The following is a 25,474-nucleotide window of genomic DNA, read 5'->3' as shown; positions in this document are numbered from 1 at the left end:
CTTCTGGGAGTTTCTACTGCACTAGGTTTTCACATCACCTCCCCCTCCCCCACCAAATGCCCTCCAATTCCAATCCCTTCTCCCTGGACTCTCTCTCTCTATCCCTCCCCAACATCTGATCCTTCCTGATCCCATCTCTACCCACCTCTAGTCCATTCACAAATCTGATTTCTCTTCCCAGGGCGATCCATGAGCCGCCCTTGTTACTTAGTCTTTCTGGATGTGTGGATTGTAGCATGATTATCATTTACTTAACAGCAAATATACTTATAAGTAAGTACATATCATATTTGCCTTTCTGGGTCTAGGTTACCTCATTCAACATGATTTTTTTTCTAGTTCTATCCACTTGCCTGCAAATTTCATGATGCCATTGCTTTTAACAGCTGAGTAATATTCTATGATGTAAATGCATCACATTAAAATACATCCTTAAAATAAATAAATAATTAATTAAAATACATTCTTTTATTCACAGACACCTAGGTTGTTTTCAGTTTCTGGTTATTATGAACAGTGCTGCTATTAACATAGTTAAGCAACTGTCTTTGTCGTAGAATGGAGTGTCTCTTTTGAATATGCCCAAGAATGGTATAACTGAGTATTTATTTATTTGTTTATTATTTAAGTAATTTATTCAGATCACATCTAAATTGTTATCTCCTCACTTGTATCTTCACATTCCCCCTCCCTCCCTCCCTCTTTTATTTCATTTCCCTCCCCTAGGTCTGTGACAGAAGAGGACCTACTCCCTTACTATATGATCACAGCCTATCAGGTCTCCTCCAGGTAGCCTGCTTACTTTTCCTCTTAGTGCCACCAAGTCTCCCCACCAAGGAGAAGTGGTCCAATAGGGGGCACCAGAGTTCATGTCAGAGTCAGTCCCTGTTCTCCACGCAACTGTGGAGAATGTGCTGTCCATTGGCTAGGTCTAGATAGGGGTTCTAGGTTTACTGAGTGCATTGTCCTTGGTTGGTACAGTAGTTTGTGCAAACCCCCTGGGTCTAGATCTGCCAGCCTTAATGGTCTTCTTGTAGGTTTCTAGGACCCTCTGGATCCTTCTAGTTCCCCATTATCACTTAACTCTTAGCTGGGTCTTAAGGTAGGTGGATTCCCAGTTTCCTGAGGAACAGCCATACTGATTTCCAAAGTGGTTGTACAAGTTTGTACTCCCACTAACAAGGGAAGAGTGGATTCCTTGTTTTATATCCTTGTCAGCATGAATTGTCACTTGTGTTATTGATCTTAGCTGCTCTGACAGATGTAACATGGAATCTCTAAGTAGTGTTGATTTGCATTTTCCTAATGGTTAAGGATGTTGTACATTCTTTTAAGTATTTCTAAGCCATTTGAGATTTCTATATTGAGGATTCTGTTTAGATCTATATCCAATTTTATTTGGATTATTTGGTTTGTTGAAGTCTAGCTCTGTGTGTTCTTTGTATGTTTTGGACATTAGCCTTCTATGGAATATGGAGTTGGTAAATACTTTCCCATACTGTAGGCTGCCAGTTTGTCCTATTGATGGTGTCCTTCACCTTAGAGAAGCATTTTAGTTTCATGAAGTCACATCTATTAATTGTTGATCTTAGTGCCTGTGCTGCTCATGTTCTGTTCAGGAAGCTGTCTCTTGTGCCATTGTGTTCAAGGTGATTCACCACTTTCTTTTCTATCAGGTTCAGTGTATATGGTTTTATGTTGAGGTCTTTGATCCATTTGTACTTGAGTTTTCAGCAGGGTGATACATATGAATCTATTTGCATTCTTCTATATGCAGATACCCAGTTAGACCAGCACCATTTGTTGAAGATGCTTTCTTTTGCCCCATTGTGCCTTTTTGGTTGGCATCTGTGGTGTCTAAGAGTCTACAGGATATCTTTCTAGACCCTTCTGGTTTTTAGAATCTCCATTGGGAAGTCAGGTATAATTTTAATTGGTTAGTCTTTATATATTACTTGGTCTTATTCTCCTGTAGCATTTAACATTTTTTTGTTGTTATGCTGCAGGATTAGTGTTTTTTATTATTATGTGGTAAGGGTACTTTCTTTTCTGGTCCAATCTAATTGGTGTTCTGTAAGCTTCTTTTACATTTATGGGCATTCCCTTCTTTAGGTTAGGAAAACTCTCTTCTATGATTTTGTTGAAAATAATTTCTGGGCCTTCGATCTGAGTTCATTTCCTTCCTCTATTCCTATAGTTCATATGTTTGGTCTTTTTACAGTGTTCGAGATTTTCTGGATGATGTGTGTCAGAAATTTTTTCATTTAACATTTTCTTTTACTGATATATCTATTTCTTCTATTGTATATTCAATGCCTGAGATTTTCTCTCTCCTCTTTTGTATTCTGTGGGTGATGCTTGTGCTTGTAGATCCTGTTTCCTCACCTAGACTTTTGATTTCTAGGATTCCCTCAGTTTGTGTTTTCTTTATTGCTTCTATTTTCATTTTCAAGTCTTAAATAGTTTAATTTGCTTCCTTTAACTGCTTTTTCTCTTGGCTTTCTTTAAGGGAATTGTTTATTTCCTCCATGTTTTTGTTTTTCCTTTTCTTCAGTTTCTTTAGGATATTTATTAATTTCTTCTTTATGGACTTCAATCATCTTTATAAAGTTTGTTTAAAGTCTTTTTATTGTGATTTTGCTGTGTTTATATATTGAGAGACTGCTGTTGTAGAATAACTGGGCCCTGGAAGCGACATATTGCATTGGCTGTTGTTGATTTTGTACTTATCCTGGTGTTCAGGCATCTGGCTTAGGTGTGATTATAGGTCTAGGTGCTGATTTCTGGGGCTATCTTGTTTGGATTTTTTCCCTTCGTTTCTCTTTCCTTTCTAGTCTTCTGGCTGGAGTGGCTTATAGTTGAGCTTGGGGTTTCCACCTAAGTTGGGGGCTAGGACTTGGTGACATGGAAGGTGTGGAGATTGGGGTTAGGTTTGTGCAGCACTGCAAGGGTCAGTGCATGTCCATAGGCAGACAACCTACTTTGACTTCTGACAGTTGGTGTGGCCTCTGGCAGAGCAGGGTATCTCTATCAGAGTTGGGGGCTGGGATATGGTGATACAGAGGGTAGGAAATTGGAAATAGGGAGTAGGGGCACCAAGAGAGTTGGGGGAGGTCTATGGCTGGGCCACCTACCTGGCCTTCTGACAGCCAGAGTGGACCCTGCTATAGCAGAGAGTCTCCCTTGCCATCTTAACAAGGCTAAGGATTCTGGGCCACAGTTGGGGCAATGGTAATAAACAGAGTTACTTCAACCTGATGTTTCCTCCACTGGAGTGTCTGTTATGTTCCTATGCTTATTTCTTTCAGTACAGGACAGAAAATTCTAGAAGCCGCAAACAGAAACCACAGTGCATCAGCATTCAAACACGCTCAGCTTGCACACAGACAACCCAAGCCTCTGTCTTTTGTGTTCTTAAGAAATGGTATTATATTGGAGGAAATAGATAGGCTGACCTGATTTAAATATTGCACTATGTGTACTTGTACTGAAATACATCTAAATATATCAGTTAAAATATAAAAATAAAGAAAATATGTCTTTCACATTTAAGTCAAAGTAATTTTTTCATTCTTTTTTTTTTTTTTGTCTGTAATCTGTTTTATTGGCATATCAGTGGACAATTGGGGAGCAGTGCTTACACAACATTGAGACAGAGCCTCTACAAGCAGATATGGGGAAGGGCACAGATATCAGCATTTGAATTATACAATAACCTTATGCTGACAAGTGCATACAATGTGCGTCTTTCCAGAAGTGGGTTACCACACTCAGGATGATATCTTTTGTTCCATCCAATTGCCTGCAAATTTCATGATGTCCTTGTTTTTAATAGTTGAGTAGTATGCCATTGTGTAAATGTACCACATTTTCTTTATTCATTCTTTGGTCGAGGGAGATCTAGATTGTTTCCAGATTCTGGCCATTACGAATAAAACTGCTTTGAACATAGTTGAGCAGGTATCTTTTAGGTATATGCCTAAGACCAGTGTACCTGGCTATTGAGGTAGCACTATTCCCAATTTTCTGAGAAAGCACCAAATTGATTTCCAAAGTGGTTGTACAAGTTTGCATTCCCATCAGAAATGGAGGAGTGTTGTCCTTTTTCCACATGCTTGCAAGCATGTGCTGTATTGAGTTTTTTATCTTAGCCATTCTGATGGGTGTGAAATAGAATGTCAGAGTCATTTTATTTGTATTTTCCCGATAACTTAGAACATTTATTTAAGTGCTTCTCAGCTATTCAGTATTCAAGAAATTAAACACCAAAAAACCCAAAATAATCCAATTTAAAAATTGGGTACAGAATTAAACAGAGAATTCTCAATAGCAGAATACTGAATAGCTGAGAAGCAATTTTTTCATTCTTAAGAGGGAAAGACAGTATCACATTTAAAATTAAGAGACCACAATTAAAGCCTAGACTGAAAGATCTTGAAAGACTTTCTGCTGTGATATCACTTGAATACAGAGTTCTGTAAGGAGCACACCACACAGTCAGGCTCTGAATGTTTCATTCCCACTCCTTTAAATTTGGGTGTGGAAATTCCTATGTTCCCAGAGAGGTAAACACAAGTTTTTTTTGCTAAATTTGTATTCTCCAGTGAATGAGCAAGTGGGGAGATCTCTTTTTATACAAAGATAAACTCTTGCTTAGAGGTACATTGAGAGCTCTTAAAGAAAACTTTGTTAATTATGATAGTAGATTACCCTTGAAAATTCATGTTTTGTATTTATCTGTAGTGAGATGTAAATTCTGATTATTCCTACTCTGGTTTCTTAAAAAGAAAGAGATCAGCTTTTCCTTAGTACCCGTGTCTCTAAATGCTGAAAGTGAGTTTTCCCTTGTGTCATCAAATTGTCATTATGTCTCATCATCCAAGATTCAGAATTCTGGGTATCATTTTCCTGCAATGGAATGGGACTCAAGTGGCGTATTCCTCCTCAGAACCAGAGACTTGAGTGCTGGGTTTGTCCTGCTCTGGTTTTAATTTCTTCTCCTTCTCCTTCTCCTTCTCCTTCTCCTCCTCCTCCTCCTCCTCCTCCTCCTCCTCCTCCTCCTCCTCCTCCTTCTTCTTCTTCTTCTTCTTCTTCTTCTTCTTCTGGCTTCCTCAGCAGGATGTGAGTCACTCCCTGGCTGCAGTTTGTTATGGACTCTGTGATGGTTCACAGACATCTACACCATTGAGTTTTTACTCACCCATTGTGGACCATGCCTGTATGGCAGCTTCTCTTATGTCTTCAACAGAAGACACAGAGTGCCTTCCAACCAGCTCAGAAAAAGCATTTCCCTTGAACGGTGCCAAGATCACCTGGGCACTGACTGTATCAATGCAGTGGTCGAGTACGCTAAACTCAGGTCCAGACAATACATTGACTGTTCTTTTTCTCTGATGGGATAACCAGCATTTTCTCTCATAGCTTTCTATTTCCTTGAGCATTCCCCAGTTTGTCAAACCCAGGTCTGCATGCCCAAAGTTCCCATTTAATTCTCACCACTTGCCCTCTACCACTTGGCCTGTCTAAATGAGGGTTACTTCACATTCTGACATGATAATTACCTTCAAATGATGTGATGCTTGAATGTAGTCTGAACAGTTGCGCAAAGGAGCCCAAAGGCCATTTTTTTTTCTAAATTCAGAGGCTGCCTGGTCTCTGGTGTTGTCCAGATAACCCTGCTACATAAATGTAAATATATTTATTTAACGAATAAATTCACTGTCAATCTCAGTGGCTCAAAAATGTCTAGGTAATACTTTCAAGCAATTAGATTACTACTGTGTATAAAATAAAAGTTTGTATTCAACTCCCTTCTCAAGTCATATGCCTATGTCCTAGTGGCTGATGTGATGGTCTTTGGAGGTAGGATTTTTTTTTAGAGGCTCATGAAGCTTAGGTGACATCATAATTTGGAAGCTCCTGGACTTGGGTTCATCTGTTTTTAAGAATAGAGAAGATGCGCTAGTTTGGTTCCCATTGCTGTGATAAAACACCATGACTGAAGGCAGCTCATGGAGGAAAGGGTTTATTTCAGCTTATAGTTAATGCTACATTATGAAGAGAAGTGAGGCATGAGCTCAAGCTAGACACTTGAATGTAGGAGTTGAAGCAAAGACCATGGACGAATGCTGCTTAGTGGTTTGCAATGTGTAGCTTGTTCAGCCCGCTTTAATATACACCCCTGAGAATCTTGGCCAGGGGTGGGACCACCCACATCAATCATCATCAAGACAGTGCCCCACAGATTAGCCCAAAGGCTAATTTGATGGAGGCATTTTCATAGTCAAAATTCTTCTCCTGGACTGTATCAAGCTGAAACAACAACAACCAACAACAACAATAACAACAACAACAAAACCAACAACTTCCCAAAATAAGAAGGCAATCTCTGAAATCCTGGAAGAGAGCACTCACAAGAAACAGATTGCCTTCACCTTGGCCTAGAACTCCTTGAACTCCAGACTAGCAGGTATAAAGCTTTTGTGTATTCAAGGGTGTGATCTTCATTATGGCAAACCCATGCTGACTAATGCATACTGCACAAACAGACCTCTAAGTATTTCTTGTATTCGTTAGAATACTCTAGTCACGGAAGCACAGAGGCTTATTCAAAACAGTCACACCGCTTTAGAACTGAGAAAGGAGTATATAGTGATTAATGAGATACAGGCAATGCAAGGAACATATAGCAATTATGCACCTGAAATGTTTGGCCCAGGGCCACATCCGAAATGAGCTCTCAGTAATTTTGGATGATGATGCTACCCCCCTCTGCCCAGGATGCTCCTATGCTTTGCTTCTCCCAACATGACTGGACTTCAAATAGGCTTCTTCCCAGGCTTGGTTGCCCTGATTTCCCTTTTTTTATTCTTTAGAAAGTAAATTCTTTCTTTGCCCCTCTGAAGTGTCAATATTTACAAAAGCCTCCTGCTGTGTTCACATCTCACTCACGTTTTCTCCAGCACTCGCTGAAATGTGCTTATCATCATAAGTAATGCCCTTCTTCCTGTTCTCCATGGGAAGACACTTCCTTTTCCAGCTCTTATAACTGCCTCCTGCTGTAAATATAGGAGTTTGCCTTTTCTTTTGATAATTTAGATCACAAACACAGATGACCTATTATTTTACACATCATCCTCCAGCACTTTTCTAATTGCTCCCACCAGTGCATAGAGCCTGGCCACCTTTTGTTTCGGATGCCTTGAGGTCAGATTGAAGTTCAGGCTCCTCTCCCCTAGTGTGGTAGCCTTTAGTAAAGCTGTGTGTTCCTGCTTTGTTTTGTCTAGCGTAATTTTGCTTTGAAGAGGATGATACTTTTCACAGGTTTGAAAACTTGGAGCCCAGAGGTCAAAGGAAAAAGAGGAGGATGAAGGAGTCTATTTATAACAATGGCAAATGTTGAGATGGTGAGTGACATTCAGGCAAAGCAATGATGCCGTGGCTTGGATAGGATGAGTACTTAAAGAGACACCTGCACCATGCAATGTGTTAAGTTCTGGATGCAGTGTTATTCTTATGGAAAAGCAAACTGGTGATCAGAGGTGTGGGGTGGAAGTTATGTTAAATATGGAGGAGAAGTGCCAAGAGAGAAGATGGAAGGGCAACAGTAGGCACAGAACCAGAATGAGGAAAGGAACCTAGGTTTTTAGCTAACCCCATTGGTAAAGTCCAAAAGGAGCATTAGAGTGGCGGTGGGGTGACAGGGAAATCTTTTTGTTTCATTTGGTTTGGTTTGGTTTTTTGAGACAGGGTTATTCTGTGTAAAAGCTCTGGCCATCCTGGACCCACTTTGTAGACCAGGATGGCCTCGAACTCACATCGATCCACCTGCCTCTGCCTCCCAAATGCTGGGATTAAAGGCGTGTGCCACCACACCTGGCTCTGACAGGGAAATCTTAGAGGGAGAATTCAAAGTTACTAATAAGTACAAAAAGTGAGTACAAGTCACTTGAGACTGTGTATAGGAAGAAGAGGAGAAGAGGAGGAGGGGAAGAGGAGAAATAGAAGAGTGGAGGAGGAGGAAGAGGAGGAGGAGGAGAGGAGTTGATCTGCACCATAGGGTTAGACTAAGTAGACATCTATAGAATATTCTAGCTAAGAGCTATAGAATACACATTCTTGTCAACAGCTTGTGCATGCAGTTTTCTCTAAAATAGATCACATTTCATGCTAAAAATAAATAATTAACAAGTTTAAAAGAGTCAGTATACTGGCTTGTGGCTAATAAATTCAAAGTGTGATAAAATTAGAATGAAAAGCAAGAGCGACTGCAGAAGCTATAAGATACATGGAAACCCAACAATGTACTCTTGTGTAATTGGACATTGAAGAAATCTTGGAGTAAAATTAAAAATTCTTTCAATCAAAAAAAAAATGAAAGTACAACTATTCAGAGCCATTGGGAAATAATAATAGCTGTGTGAAATGGAAAGTTTGTAGCTATGAGTGAGTACATTAAAAATTCAATGACACTACCAAGGTCTTAGCAAAACAAGAACAATCCTCAAAAGCAGTAGATGGAAAGAACTAATAACATTAAAGCAGTATTTTTTTTTTAAATCATAACAAAATGTATATTCCTCAAGTGATAAGCATCTACAGATAGGAATCTAAGTGGTCTTCTTACATTATCTCATTTATTTAATTAAAAAAACTGGGTGAAAGGGGGTTTATAATTCTAATTTGTGTGTGTGTGTGTATGTGTGTGTGTGTGTAATAAGCAGTTGAGAAACTCTGGAAACCCGCTGCTTTAAGTCTTTTAGCAGCATGCCACTCTTGTTAGAGTTCCTAAATATTTCATTCCCAGTCTCAGCTCAGTTTTGATTTTCTTTACTGATTCTATTTCTTTTTTTTGTTTTTGATTTTTGATTTATTTTGTATTACTGATTCCATTTCTAATTTCATGTCATGCAGTGTTTTCTTTATTTCACTTCATTGTTTGTGTTTTCTGTTTTCATAGATGTCATTCATGCATTTATTTATGTTCTCTTTAAGGACTACGATATTCATAATAGATATTTTGAAGTTCTTGCCTCGTGTTCATCAATGTGTTTCTCAAGGTGTAGCATAGCTGGACTGTAGGGAGGCATATTGTCCTGCCTGTTATCGGTTGGGTGTTAACACTGGCATCTAAATATCTTGTGTTTGGGATGACTGTAAATTTTAGGTGTTTGATGGGTAGATGTTTTCATTCCCTGGTTTCTATTTTCCTCTCTGGATCTTAGGAGAGTTTGTGGGCTGTAGGATTCCTGGTAGGAAGTGCTTATGAGACTCTGAAAGGTGTGGTCACTGGGGTCCAAAAAAGGACATCTGTCTAGGTACAGGTAGCTGACATGGAGGATTAGGGGTGAGCTAGAATGGTGGTGGGCTGAAAAGGTGCACAGGAGGGAAGAAAGCTGGGTGTGCCTGGAGGATCTCAGTAGTCCTCTGGTGGGGGCAGAAGGGATGGAGGGGCTGCAGCATGTAGTCTGCTACAAAGTTAGAGATAAAACTGGACAACGAGTATTTGTGAACAGGAGGGAGAGTGAATATTACCTACCTGTTCCATGTCAGGCATGGCCAGCAGGTCTCTAGGCTGAGAGTGCCTCCTGGTACTGGAGTTTGAGGCACAGGGATAGAGTGGAGGAGGAAGGCTGAAGGAGTCTCCTGGGAGTGGGGGTAGAGAGGAAAGAGAGGCTGCACCGTATGACCTGCTCCAAAGCCGGGAATAACACTGGGGGACCAATTAGAGAAGATATTAATGACCTGGAGACCAAAAGAAAAATAGAAGGACTCAATGAAACAAATGGTTGGCACTTAAAAAAAAGGCTTTTGCAGAGAACAGGAAATAATATAGAATGGAAAAATCAGCCTATGTCTTACAGAAAAATATTTGCTGAGTTCATGCATGCATGCGTGTGTGTGTGTCTGGGTGTGTGTCTATGTATGTGTGTGATAGAGGATTATTATCTATACTATCCAAAGAACTTTTAAAACTTAAACACCAAAACATAAATAATCTGGTCATCAGCTGAGCAGATGAATTGAACAGGCAGTTCTCAAAAAAAGGAATATAAGAAAACAAGGCCAATGAATAGATGAAAGCTTTAACAACCTTAGAGAATTACACCTACATTAGATTATATCTTATCCCCATCAAAATGGCTATCGCCACGAAAGCAAATGACAAGTGTTAATGAGGATATGGGAAAAAGGAATCTGTAGTCCTGGTCTCAAAGTAAACTAGTGCATCCATGATGAAGATCAACATGAAGGCCCTTTAAAATACAACGAAAGTTAGAGTTAATTTGTGATCCAGCTCCTGTGTCTAAGTGAATATACCACAGCCATATTTGCACATCATACTTATTTCTGTATTGTTCATGGCAGTCAAGAAATGAATCAACCTAGAAGCCCATAGATAGATGTTTGGACAAAACAAACATGGTATATATAAATGATGGATTTTATTCAGCAGCAAAGAATAAATTTTGTAATTTGAAAGAAAAATAGATACAACTGTGGATCATCATGGTAAGTGAAATATGACAGACCCCAAAAGACAAAAATACATATTTTTTCTCTCATAGGTGAACTCCAGATTTAAACACACACACACACACACACACACACACACGACGTGAAAGGTATGTATGAGGAGAGTGTAGTTTAAAGAGATGGAAACAGGAGTGGATAACTGGAGTATGCAAAAGAATGGGAAATGATCCGCATTTTTCTCTCAAATACAATCTACATTAGACTCAATGAATACAGGAACAAAATAATCTTTGGGGAGGAAAAGCAAAGAGAGTGGGAAAAGAGAGTAGGGAAGGGTAATGGGGGTGAAGGAAAATGAATTATGAAACCCAAAACTTAAAAAATTACTTAGTAGAATAAGCCTCTTCAGGAAGTAGCAGTTTCCTCGGAGCAAAGCAAGACACCCTTTTTTCTTAATTTGTTATAATTTATTCAGATTACATCCTTACCCCTTCACTTGTATCTTTCAGTTCCTACTCTTCCTCCCTCCATCTTCTGCCCAATTCTCCTCCCCTAGACCTCTGACAGAAGGGGACCTCCTCCCCCACCGTCTGACCCTAGACTATCAGGTCTCATTAGGATAGCCTGCTCCCCTTTCTTTGCGTGCCCACCAGGCCTTCCCACCCAGGGGAAGCTGTCAAATCGAGGGCACCAGAGTTTATGTCAGAGCCAGTCCCCGCTCCTCCCCCCACCCCCCACCCCCCCACCCCCACCCCCCCACCCCCCAGCCCCCTCCCCCCACTTCAAAACTGCGGAGAATGAAAAGCAAGACAGCTTGCATCAGAAGAAAACATCTGAGGCTTGCATTAACTATTTTTCTTGAGACCTAAAATTTTTACATTTAACAAACCCTTTCACATGGCAATCAGTTCAACTGAGAACAGTCTGACTTGCTGTAACTAATATTTAATTTTTCTTAGCAGCATTCCTCAGGCACGATCATTGAATGCTGTTGACCTTTATGTCAGGGTTTGACTGAGACAAAGTGTTATCCCAGATCAGTGTTAGTGTCAATCTGCTTCTCTCTCTCTCTCTCTCTCTCTCTCTGGAGTGCCCTCATTCTGAAAATAATTTCTATGATCACGGGGTCAATAGCTAAACATGTCTGTCACTCTTGGTTTTTTATTAAAGCCAATAGAACTTCCTGGATAGGACTTTGAAACTAAGAAACAAGGAGCTTAGAGTGTCAGGCCAAGGAGGGCAAATTTTTAAAGAGCCCACTGTGTCAGTATACACTACGAATATGTGATATCAAAAGATGAAATAAACGTGTCTCTAGAGTCCTCTGTGATGGCTGTAAAGGTGTCAGCTTGTGGTGAAGGATATCCCCATCCCCCACCTCCCACTCATCCTCCCTAATAGACGTCCATGGACCCAATTTTCTAAGTTCTCTCTTTTTCTTTGCATGAGACTTTTCAAAAATTGCACTCTCATTTTTATTTTGTGTGCATGTGCCTACATGTGTGAGGGGTCATGCTACAGTGACCAGGCAGTGACCAAAGGACGACCTGTAAGAGTCCTTCGTTCCTTTTACTGTGTGAATGTAGGTCGTTAGGGTGGGCAGCAAATGCCTTTACCTGCTGACCCATCTCACTGGTCCACAATGAAGTTGCTATCACATCAGAAATAAGTACCTCACATGCTTTGAAATGGCAAAAACAATAATTTCTGTATTGTTGTATTAAATATTTGTCAATGAAATCATCTAAATGCTCACACAGTTTCACTTGTTGACGGCATCCCCAATTACTCGTGTGTCAAAAATCTTACAAGTATCACAATAAAGCTAAGTAATTGTGTGTTCAGGAGAGAGAAAATTCTGCTTCTCTATTACACTTCTCCATCAGGTATTTTCCTCATCTCCAATATAAGCCACAAATGGGCCTTTCTGACAAAGCCTTCAGACTCAAGGATATGAGTAAAGAGTGCATGTATTCAAGTAGACACTCCATAAATCTTTGCCAAGCTCAGTAACTATGAACACGTTGTTTGTGGTTTTGAAATAAGCAATAAATTTGATCCTTGAAGTGTTTTATCTTGGCAATAGTTTCAACAGCATTTTTAAAAAGTAGATTCAAAAGCAAAACTCACATATACATAGTTCCAGTGGGATTAACATTTGAGGCTGTCCTAATAATGAATGAACATTGCAGTCAGAGCTCTGAGAGGCAGAGCTGGGTGACATGTGCCTCTCAAAGACTGGTAAAAAAGCAGTGATCTCACGTGTTTCACATTCTCAGATGTCAGCCCCTGTCTAGCCACATCGATATAGTCCTAAGCATTTGAAAACAATAATAACAAACAGACAAATAAAAGTAACTCCCCCAAAACAACGAAACAGAACAATAGGAAACAAAAACAAAATCCACCAAATCCAAAACTACCCATGACTTTTGACTTTCCTCTGTGATATATATGCCATGTATAACACAACTTAAAGTAGTCTATACCTCCCAAATATTCAGAAAAACAGCTTGCTAAGTTTTACTCCACTAATTAGTTAAAAGACAGATTAACTATTTAAATTCTCAGAACACAGATCTTAGTTTTCACTTTCCTTAAGCATTTTAAAATTACTCAAATATGACAGCTGGAAATACAATGTATCTACTTGGAAAGGAAATTGAAGTAAATTTTCCGGAAGAGAGAGGTCTGAAGGGCTGCCAGTACTGGGACATTCAAAACATGATGACATGTTCCATGTCTTCTAAACATCAATGACATCATTTTTGCAGGTGGTAGTGGAGAGTGGACACTCAGCATCTAACTGACAGGGTCATATTTCTGAGAGCCACGCCCTGGTCTGTTTCTTCATGTTTGGCTACTTTCTGAGTATTGTTCCAAAGGAATCGTTCGTCATATGGCACCAACCAGGACAGCATGGCACTAGCCACGTGGGACAGTGGAAGAAATGTGGAGCCCAGCGAGGACCCAAAGGCAGGTCCACTCTCAAGGGTGCTCTTGTGTTTATAGACTTGTCACTGGGCATGTGCTTTGCCATGGTGAAAGGCCTTCTACTGGACTCCCAGTTTGCCCTGGGGCTCTGATGAGAGAAAGCCCCATAAAATCTGCAAGATGTACCGCAGCATCTACCACACCAGAATGTAGCACCCAAGCAAGATGCTCCACAGCTGGGATAGACTAACATCCCGGCTCCAGTCATGACTACAGTACTTTGTCAACAAGAGGCATTCCCTTATGAATATCTTGAAAATAGGGCTGGTTACTTTTAAGGCAGACAAAGCAGTTAAAACAATGCTTCCTTCTAAGAAAATTTAGGTAGAAAGAGTTCTGTCCTTCACACACTGAGCCACAACTGATAACCCTCCTATCAGCAACGATCTCAGACAGCAAAGCCTTCTGAGAGCAAAGACAGCCCCTTCAACAAGTTTCTGGCCCATCATTGTAAGTACTGTTGCCATCAACAGGTCCTGTGCTTCTCCTTTTCATCTCTTGGCAAATTCTCTCTCTCTCTCTCTCTCTCTCTCTCTCTCTCTCTCTCTCTCTCTCTTGTTTGTTTGTTTCTGTGACATATTCCCTGCTTGGTGTGAAGAGCCTCGGAGCCTTCATAATGGACTGTTTCATGATGAAGCGTTGGTGAAAACTACTGTGGGGGCCCTAGAAGGCAGTGTCTGGAGACACACAAGCCTCACTGCCAGTGGAGGATGCCTTGAGCCTGCTAAGCTGATTAGAAAGGTTCAGTCCCCTGCCAGCTTCATCATGGGTGAAATTAGGGAGGCACCACTTCTACAGTTCCCTTTCTAGTCATGTTACCATTTACCTGGCTGCCCTCTCTGCCCATTTTACTACCCAGTGCCCTAATTCGGTCCCTTACGATGCTTTCTCAGTTTAAAATCCTTTCAATGTGATATTTCGTGAAACATTCTCTACTACAGCGACTCTTGGTGACATCACTTTCTCTTGAGTCATTTAACCAATGGCCATGTTGGAGAAGAAGATGGTTTGAGGAAACAAGAAATCTGATGACTTGTGTTACCGCCCCCCCCCCCTTTTCCACTTAAGCCAGAATCTTCTAAGATGGTGTTGGTTTTTCCTTGCTAAATGTTGAAGTCAAGTTGTACCAGATGGATTTAAATAGGTGTAGAAGGATCGTAGGTATTATCCCAGGTGAAGGCAGTCTTGGAGGGTTTTGCCTAGGGCTGGGTCGCTTAGAAACATCAAGGAGATGGACATTGTTGCAGACTGGGAGGAACCATCCTGGGTCAGGACTTCTGGGAACAGATGGAAGAGGCTCCAGCCAGGTAAACCAAGAAACAGGATCATGCATGCACAGCACTGGCTTTAATTGATACAGTCTTTTGAAGTCACGTTAAATCCCGTTTGGGTCATTTGAAAGCACTGCTCTCTCTCTCTCTCTCTCTTTTTTTTCTTCCTGTCTCTTTTCATTCCCGAGGAACATTAATGAAATGGTGAAAACTTGCCTGTATGAAAAGCTGGCTTACAGCCCAGGGCTGAACCATTTTGCTGATATTCACTATTTGCAGAAATGTATAGCTCCTTAGCTGGCTGGAACTGTTCTTGTGATAGAGAGCAGGTGTGACGCAGTTGGGAGGTGAGGGTTGCCATAACCACAGCAATAGCTCCTACATGGCTCAGGTGCTTCTCAAGTGGTGACCCAGCACTCGTGAGAGAACATTCTCTAGGAAAGCTGCAGCGTGGATGAGGTGTGAGGGACATTCACTGTTCATGGACTCAGGCTTGATTTGACAACCCAATCCAGGAGTGTTCCTTTATACCTCTGTGTTTTGGTGTCATAGCAACTGACACAGTGAAGAATATTTGCCATGTTTGGAGGTTTGGAATAAATTAGTTGTTCTCACTGGTTCTGTGCTCCAGAAACAGTATTATCTAGTTATTAGACTTGGATTGTGGCAGGGTTTCAGCATAAGCAGTCGTCTTGTTTAGCTTGTCTAATTCTGAGGAGGCTCCTTTATTTCTGTGAGCTTTGTTTCCACCTCTGCAGGGTGCAGGTAGCTAATTGATGGTAATCGAGCCTCCCCTCTAGTAGGCTTTCCTGAGGCTTAGATGGGGGTAATTCATGCAAGGCATTTGAAAAGGTGCCAATTGGCACATGTTTGTACCTGGGAAAGGTTAGTATTTTATGAAATGAGCAACAAATTGAGCTATTTTCATTAAATGGAAGAGTTCATTTGAAGTAATGTGTAATTGCTAAGTGATAAAGGTTTTAGGATATGTGAGCCCAGTGTCGGTGTGTGTGTGTGTGTGTGTGTGTATGTGTGTGTGTGTGTGTGTTACGAATGCAGTACAGGGGTGAACAATGTAAACCCATTTTCTTTCAATTAAAAAATTATTCACTTTACATCCACATCGTAGCCCCCTTCCTCATCTCTTTCTCATCCCACCCTCCCTACCTCTACCCCACATGTCCCTCCCCTAGTCCTCTGAGAGGGGGAGCCCTCCCCCACAAACTGACCCTAGCCTATCAAGTCTCATCAGGACTGCCGGGATCCTCTTTGCCTGTGACCTGGTAAGGCACCCCACTAGGTGATCAAAGAACAGGCAGCAGAGTCCATGGCAGAGATAGCCCCTGCTCTCATTAGTAGGAGACCCGTATAGATGCTGAGCTGCCTGTCTACTACATATGAGTAGGAGGCCCAGGTCCTCTCCATGCATGGTCCTTGTTTGGTGCATCAGTCTCTGCAGGGCCCGTTGGGCCTAGATTTGTTGGCTCTGTTGGTCTTCTTGTGTAGCACCTGTCCTCTCTAGGTCCTTCCATTTCTCCCCTCTTCCATAAGACTTCCTGCACTCTGCTGAATGCTTGGTGTCTCAGCATCTGCTTTGGTCCCCTGCTGGGTGGAATCTTTTAGAGGGCATCTATGGCTAGCTTCTCTTATCCTGTTTCCTTTCTTTAACTGCTTTTAGTGTCTACTTTATCTGCCCTTCTGAATGAGAATTAAGCATCTTCTCTAGGGGTCCTCCTTGTTACTTAGTTTCATTAAGTCTGTGAATTTGCAGTGTGGTTATCCTGTATTATTTGGCTAATATTCTCTTATAAGTGAGTTCATACCGTGCTTGTCCTTCTGGATATGGGGTCCCTCTCTCAGGACTATCTTTTCTAGTTCCATCTATTGGCCTGCAAATTTCATGATGCCCTTGTGGAGTAGTGGAACAGTATTCCATGGTATATATGGACCACAGTTTCTTTATCCTTTATTCTTCAGTTGAGGCACATCTAGGTTGTTTCTAGATTCTGGCTATTATAAATAAAGCTGCCATGAACATAGATGAGCAAATGTACTTGTTATGTGGTGGAGCATCTTTTCAGTATATGCTCAGGAGTGGTATAGCTGGGTAATGAAGTAGAGCTACTCCCTATTTTCTGAGAAATCACCAGATTGATTTCCAAAGTGGTTGTACATGTTTGCACTCCCTCCAGGAATTGAGGGGTGTTCCTCTTTCTCTACATTTTCACTAGCATGTTCTGTCACTTGAGTTTTTGATCTTACCCATTCTGCTAGGTGTAAGACAGAATCTCAGAGTAATTTTGACTTACATTTTTCTGATGGCTAAGGACATTGAGCATTTCCTTAAGTGCTCTTCAGCCATTGGAGATTCCTCTGTTGGGAATTCTCTGTTTAGCTCTGTATCCCATTTTAAAACTGGACTATTAGGTTTGTTGGTATGTAGTTTCTTGAGTTCTTTATATACATTGGATATTAGCACTCTTTCCGATGGTTTGTAAAGATATTTGTTGGCTCTGTTTCTTAACAATTAAACTTTATTATACAACCCAACTAGCATACACAAGAAGGAAAAAAAGGTTAAAAGGACAAAAGAGTGACCCTTCCGGTATCCGTTCCATGGGACGGGTCCTTAGTTGTCTCTCTGTCCCGCTGGCCAGGTTGCTCCCCCACCCCCAACTCTCTCCTCACCTCAACTTGTTGTTTTTCCTCTCCCCACCTTCCCAGTCACATGCAAAGGGCGGTCTCCTTCTCCCTTTGAGGGTCCATTAGGAAAACAATAGCCACGGTGGGGTTCTCAGGTCGACTTCCTGAATTCCAAGCCCAGGAAGGCTCCAAACAGTCTGTCACAAGGTATTCATGGGGTGCCCCAAGGGTAAAGCCCGCTAAGATTGCTTCTACCTGTGACAAAGCTTAATCTTTCCCACAGATATTTCCCCACTCTGTAGGCTATTTTGTTTTGTTGACAGTGTCCTTTGCTTTACAGAAACTTTTTCATTTCATGAGGTCTCATTTATTAGTTGTTGATCTTAGAGCCTGAGCTGTTGGTGTTCTGTTCAGGAAGTTGTCTCCTGTGCCAATGAGCTCAAGGCTCTTCTCCACTTTCTCTTCTTATAGACTTAGTATTTCTCATTTTGTGTTATGGTCCTTGATCCACTTGGATGTTTTGTGTCAGGGACTTTTTTAGATTCAACATTTTCTTTGACAGATGGAACTTCTACACCTGGGATTCTTTCCTCCATCTCTTGTAGTCTGTTGTCCATGCTTACCTCTCTAGTGTCTGTTTTCTTTCTAAAGTTCTCCATCTGAGGGATTATTTTTTTCAGTTTGTGGTTATTTATTGTTTCTATTTCTATCTTCAGATCTTGAACCATTTTATCAAATTTCTTTGCTTGTTTGTTCATATTTTCCTGTATCTTTAAATGATTTGTTCAAGTCCTTCACCTATTTGTTTGTGTTTTCCTGTATTTTTTTTTTTTTTGAGTGACTTACTCATTTCTTCCTTTAAGGCATCATTCTGCTTGACTATATTTTCCTTTATTTCTTTAAGAGTTTCCTCTTAAAGGCTGTTATCATCTTCATTAGCCTAGCTTAAAGGTAATGTTCTTGTGTTCCAGTTGTGCTAGTGTATCCAGGGCTGCTTGCCTTTGGATAACTGGGTTCTGGAAATGCCATAATGTTCTGGATTTTGTTGATTTTGTTTTTATACTGGCCTTTAGCTATCTGGTTGTATCTGGCATTGGCTGGTAGTTTCTGGTGCTCACTGGAGTTCTTGGGGGTGTGGGAAGAGCCCTGGGCAGGAAGCTGTATGTTCCTGCAGGAGCCCTTCTTGGACTGGTGGGTATGGTCTCTGACTGGCAGGTGGTTCTTAGGGAATTGTCCTAGGCTCTTCACAAATGTGTGATCCTTAAGACTGACTAGGCTCCTCAGGAGCCTGGGGCCCTCCTCTCACCAATTTGTGATTCTTACCTTTGGTGACTTTTAATTAGAGGCTTGGAGTTATGTTACTTTCCACTGTAGCAAGGGGATGGGAGGGAGGTACTCTTTGGGAGACATTGTTATTTGTCATATTTATGTCCTGATAAGGTTATGTAAGGAAAGCTTAGTTCATTTGACATGTGTTCTCCCTGGAATGATGCAGAGACAGGAAGAAAGGAAGGGCAGGCCTTATGTGGCTTGATGAGGTACTCAGAGAACTCAAAGTCTTTGGACTACAGGTCCCTTCTTTCTGTCCCAGGAGAGATTAGGTATATCTTGCTTTGGTGCTCTGAATGAGAATGACTTTCTTAGGCTTACATGTTTCAATACTTGGTCCTCAGTTGGTAGAACTGTTTGGGAAGGATTAGAAAGTATGGCTTATTGGAGGAGCCATATTTGTCACTAGGGGAAGTCTTTGAGGTTTCAAATGCCCATGCTATTCCCAGGTTCTCTCTGTCTTGTCCTTGTGCTCCTAGACGTGAGCTCTCAGCTGCTACTCCAGTGCCATGCCTGTCTGCCTCCTGACATATCCCTCAACATGGTGATCATGGACGTTAGTCCCCTGAAACTGTAAGCTCCCAACAAATTCTTTCTTTTATATGTTACTTTTGTCATAGTGTCCTATATCAGCAATAGAAAATAAGTAACTGATACACTTGCCAAGGACTTGCTTCTTCCTTTCCCAACCATGTTTTAGCTCATAATGGCTGGGGCCCAGAGATCAATCAGTACTCTTATTAGTGACTGTGGTGATGAGCCTCTCCTGTGTGGTTACCCAAAGCAGCAATGGGAACCCTTGTGGGTGATTCCAGCCTGTCTTTTTCTATAAGAAATTCAGCTTCCCTCTGAACTTAAAGACGCTTACAGCTTGCCCTTCTCTAGTGTGTCTGTCCTGGCCTGTCACGTTCTCCAGGGTCTTACTCTGTAATACTAGTGTACCTCTCAGTCACGCTAGTTGACACACAGCAGTTCACGCTGCATTCTGATCTGGTTCTCTGGTGAGCTAAGTGACTGGCAACTCTGTTAGGGCATCTTGTTGATGCTATATTATTTTTAAGCATCTATTGCCTTACTCTCATTTGAAGAACTTTTGTATTCTACATGTCATTCATTTCTAGAGACACAGCTTCATATATTGTCTCTTAACCTCTGACATGCTTTTTCATTTTCTTAATAGTATCATACGAAGAACAAGTTCTTTGGTATTAATTAATTCTCCCTTATTGTTTTCTTTAACATTTTTGCAGTAAAATTTAAAATATCATTTCTAAATGCAAAATTACTAATATTTTTTATTCTATGCTTCCTTCTAAAATTTTTATAACGGCAACCTCTTCATTTTAGTTTGGTTTACCTTCAATTTTCTTCTTGTGTGTGCTTTAATTTTTTTAATTGAAATTTTTTTCATACAGTATATTCTGATCACAGTTTCCGTTCCTTCATTTCTTCTCAGATCCTTCCCACTTGCCCACCCATCCAATTCTAGTCCCTCTTTCTCTTCCTCTTTAGAAAACAAACAAGCAACAACAAAAACAAAACAAAACAAAAACAAAAAACAAAACGAAAAACTCAAATGAACAAACCAAACAAACCAGAATTTGAAAAATTCACACACACACACACACACACACACACACACACACACACACACCTTATAAAAATGTAAAATATGAAACCATACAAAAGACCTGCAAGGTAAAAATGCCCAAATAAAGCAATAGGAGTAAAAAATCTGCAAAAATAACACTGAGTTTCTTTTGTGCTACCTGTCTGCTACTGGGTGTGAGGTCTGGCCTTAAGTATTTTGTATATCCAGTGAGACACAAAATCATTTTTATTCTTTTAAAAATGAAGTTATTCAAGACCATGGTTCCATTTGTTGAAAGATGATCATTTTTTCATTGATTGCCTTGCACTTTTTAAAAACCTCAATTGATTATATACATACAGAATTATTTCTGGGCTTTATTTAGTTTCACTAAATTATATGCCTATCTTTATGCCAATAATACACTTTCTTGATTGATGTAGTTTTATGATATATTATGACATCAAGTAGTGTAAGTCCTCCAACTTTGCTCTTTCATAAAGAATCGTTTTGGCCTTTCTAGGTCTTATGAATTTACATATAAATTTTATAGTCGTATGGTCAATTTTTTAAAAAAAACCTGAAAGAATTATAACTGAGATTGGTATAAACTTACACATCAATATAGAAAGAGAAATATGTTTCTGATAATTGATTTGACCTATGAAGATGTGTCTCTTCATTTTATACTTTCAAGAATTTTTAAGCAATGTTTCAGTGTGATGGGTCTTATAGATGTTTTGTCAAATTTATCCGCAATTATTTCAAAAGTTCTATTATAAGTAGCATAGTTTAAAAATTTTAATTTCTCGTTACTTATTGCAGGTTAATAAAAATTTTATTAAAGTAAAATGTATTAATTTTTATAGAAATACTAATTTTTACCTATTGACTTTTTAAGCCCTGCTAAACTCTATAATTATTTCTAGCATTTTTTTTGGCACATATCTTGAGAGTTTTTCTATATATCAGCTAATGTCAATGGTGAATAATAACAATTTAATATATTTTTCCTTAAGCTGATCTTATAAATATTCACACTCAGGAGGCAGAGAATGCTGAGGATTTAGCTCATATCTTCTTCTTATGGAGCCCAGGACCCCAGCCTGTGGGATGCTACTACCCACAGTAGGTAGGGTTTTCTCACCTTAATTCAGCCTGATCACAGGTTGCTCATAGACTCAATCAGCTTAATGATTCTAGATCCCACCAAGGTGACAAGATCCTTCATCAAAATGTTTAACTGTTGTTTGAGATTGCGCTAGCTATAGTTTGTACTATAAGTTACCACAAGACTTAGCAGTTTAAAACAACAGACATTTATCACCTCATAACTTCTGTAAGGTATGAATTTCAAAACACCTTAGTTGGCTGGTTCTAGCTGAGTCTCTTGAGTTTTCAGTCAATTAAAATAGTTTACCCATATCCAGGATTCTTATTTTGTAGTTTCGTAAACGCAGAGTGATGTTCAGCCTACTAAATTTGGTTTTATTCAAGAATGAAATAAAAGTCCATACAGATTGCAAAGTAGAGAGGAAGGTTTATTTAAAGTGAAGCCACAGTGCAAATTAGAAAGACATGCACTGTCAAGATCGACACTGGGACACTTGAACGAAAATAGTCAAGGCCCTGATAATTGTTTGGCTGGTTCTTTTTATGGAGTTCACAGGAAGGAGAAGTTTGTTGTAGGGGGCTAATTTGGTGATTGTTTATTTTGATTGACAGGCATAAGTGTTATACATCTTTGCTCTGTACATATTCCTTCTTAATGATATACATATCCAAATACGCATAGGCATATCATGGATTTTTTACCTTAAAAGTTCATATAGGGACACAGTTTTGCCATATTTTGCTCACATTCAAAATGAGTACAGGCTGAACAGGCTGATTTAGTCCTCCAATGTTCAGTCCAAGATGTATTATGAATATTTTGAATAGAAACTATTCAAGATTGACGGTCATTAAGATCACAGAGGAGGTAAAACCTATTTCATTGTTTGGAGTGGGATGTGCATATAGCTCCTTGATAGTAGTGGTCTTGCTAACAAGTTCTTCTAGGTTCATTGGTTAGAGAGGGTTGTAAGTGCATAGTGCCTGCGGGCAAGGCTGCCAAATGCATTATTGAAAGAGGTATATATGTGCAGCCTAAAGCAAGTAGAGTCCCTGATTTTTCTAAATGATCTCTTATACCTTCCTGCCTCCGTCTGATTTCTACTACCAATGAAAATTGCTGGCCAAGACAGAAAGTCATTGATTCTGTCAGTATAAGACATTAAGCTGACAATCTTACCAATGATCATCTCTTTCACCAGGAGCACAGAACCATAGGCTTTAGTACTGTCCAGGGTTTTAGGCATTCACTAGAGTTTTGGTACATTCACACTACAGAGAAGGCCTTCTGTATTGTCCAAGGCTGCACTCCTTGCCAATAACAAAGGTAAGGATCCAATTCTTTCCTCACTCAATCTCACTTGCCTCTGTCAGGCTCCATTTCTCTGCCAAATGTTTGCTGAAAACTTCAGTTTCTTACCACATGTATCTCTCTACAGGTTCCCAAATGTCCTCACAGCATGCTAGCTGAATGCTCCAGATTGAAATATCTGAAAAGGATATATATTTTTATGTGTTAACATAGATGGTAGCTGTAGTCTTTTTTGTAAAATACTGTCAGAAATACAAGCACATAGCTTCCAAGACAGTCTATTCATTAGATGTGAGTCACTGAACCCTTTAAGAAGGGATACCTATTGGGCATGCTATGGATATATTTTAGAAATCACCACAAGACTTTTATAAGTAACCCATGAAGACCACAAAGACTTTTTTCTTCATATAAAAATTTACCTAATATGGTCTGAAAAACTGAAGATAATTTTGTTATCATGTCAAAAAGAAAATCATACTATCATGGAGAACTAACTTTCATATATTTTTTTGTAATGTGATATTAATTGGTTTATGTTTTGGGGTGCTTTAGAAATGAAAAGCTTCTAAGGAAATAACTATAGACTATATTTAAAGCATTTTAAAAAATATTTCATACAATTTAAAGAAATATTATGGAGTATAACTTTAACCATTGCCTTCAGATACTTAAAAAAAATAACACTTATTTATTTGTGTATATGAGTGCTCTACCTGTATGTAGACATGCATGGCAGAAGAGGGCATCAGATCCCAGTATAAAAGGTTGTGAGCCATATGTGGTTGTTGGGAATTGAACTCAGGACCTTTAGAAGAGGAGCCAGTGCTCTTGTCTCTTGAGTCACCTCTCCAGGTACTGATAAGTTTGTCTTGAGAGCATCAGTTGAGGTGCCTGCCAGGATCAGTGCAAGGGAAAGGGGATGGATTATGGATTATATTTTAAAAACTGTAGACATCCACTTGGATTAAGTTTTATGTCTAATTTTCTACATTATACAGACATTTCTGGAAGGGTCACATACAGGAGGGTTCTAGCCTGACAGCGAACATGACCACAGGTAACTCCCTCCATTCCAAGTTCCTAACAGAAGAGTATGCACCATGCCGGAGATCTGTTACTTTTCCTCAAACTTAATGTGTCTACTGTACTTAAAATCTCTCCCTTTTATTTGCCTGACTTTAGCTTCATTTAGACATGGGGAACTTAGAAAGCTTATCCTTATAAATGTTGGCTTCACATAGTTACAGCCTTGAGCTTTAAGATTATTGTTGAGAATGTATTTTTAAGTTTATTTTATATTGCTTGATGCCTAGGTATTAGAGGATAAGAGGACCTAGAGTTGACAAGAACTCCACAAGAAGACCAACAGATCCAACTAACCAGGGCCCAGAGGGGCCTGTGGTGTCTGAAGCATCAACCAAGGACCATGCATGGACTGGACCTAGGTCCTCTACATAGATGTAGCCGGTGGGCACATCAAGCTTCATCTGGGTCCTCTAGTAAGGGGAGCGGGGGATATCTCTGACATGGACTCTGTTGCCTGCTTTCTGATCTCTTTCCTCTGATGGGACTGCCTTGCTAGGACACTGGGGAAGAGGACAGATTCAGCTCTGATGTGACTTGATATGCTGTGGTAGCTAGGTGGGGTAGTAGGGTGCTCCTATTCTTAGGAATAGGGGAACGGAGAGGGTGAAGGGAGGGTGGGACTGGGAAGAGAGGAGAGGGAGGCTACAATTGGGCTGTAAAGTGAGTAAATAAGTAAATTAAGAAAAAAGAAAAATGTTTTTATATTTATATTTTCAAACTTAATATAGTTATTTCATTTTCTTCTTTCCTTTTTCTCACTCTAACTTCTCATGTACCTGTTCCACTTTCTTTCAAATTTTTGGTCTCTAGCTTCTTTTTCTTTAATTGTTGTCACATAGATGAACACACACACACACACACACACACACACACACACACACACACACACACTCAAATAAGGACAAAACTCACAGACATGTTAACACGGGCAGGGAAAAGCTCATGAGGTCCCCAGCCTTAGAGAAAGAAGCATAGGCAACTAAGGAATGCGGGGAGTAGGAGAAATAGTTTTCTCCACAGTAGAGCTCCCAATTCATTACACCGTGGTCAGCCCTGAATTGTTCGTTTGTTTGTTTGTTTTTCTTGAGGTGGGCAAAGGTGTCTGCAGAAAAACAATTAGAATAATACAGAAATAGAATATTGTGTACTTTAAATTCTTTCCCATTCTAGGCCCCTTGTACGTCTTGTCTAGAAGAATAACTGGATTCATCTGCAATTTCGATCCCAGCCTATGTATCTGGAAGGACGTTAGCACATTCAGTGTATATGTGTGCGTGCATACATAAGTGTTGTTTATTTAGCTATGCAGTGGTACTTCTAACTTCAACATGCCTCATAATCACCCCTCGGGTTTGCTAAAATCCAGATCACCAGCCCTTCTCTGCCCAGAGAGATTCAGAATGTTAGTTAGGACAGAAGCCTGAGAATCTGCCTTTCCACCAAGTGCTTCATGATGCTGGTCCAGAGCTCACATTTGAGCATATTATTATATCCTTTATTAAAACAAAAGCAAACTTGCATACTAATTACATGAGTATGCTTGTTTGTTTTTACCAAAGAACTAAATCTTAGCCAAATATTTGGTCCTAGAACGTCTTCTGCATTTTTCAGAACTGAGTGATAGGTTATATTTTACTTCTTGAAAATCTCACTCAT

The 25,474-nt window shown here is 40.0% G+C and overlaps 1 long non-coding RNA gene across 1 annotated transcript; it reads left to right on the top strand.

Annotated features, from left to right (window-relative positions):
• The first annotated feature begins 254 nt into the window (after positions 1-254).
• On the top strand, positions 255-24,056 carry LOC311590059. The gene is made up of 3 exons (XR_014776748.1): positions 255-273; positions 13,251-13,452; positions 24,046-24,056. It is a non-coding gene; the product is annotated as an uncharacterized lncRNA (long non-coding RNA).
• Positions 24,057-25,474: the final 1,418 nt, after the last annotated feature.

This window comes from Acomys minous (genome assembly GCF_964271855.1).
Source record: "Acomys minous genome assembly, chromosome: 19".
Lineage (NCBI taxonomy): Eukaryota > Metazoa > Chordata > Mammalia > Rodentia > Muridae > Acomys > Acomys minous.
This window is presented reverse-complemented; position numbering and strand designations above follow the sequence as displayed.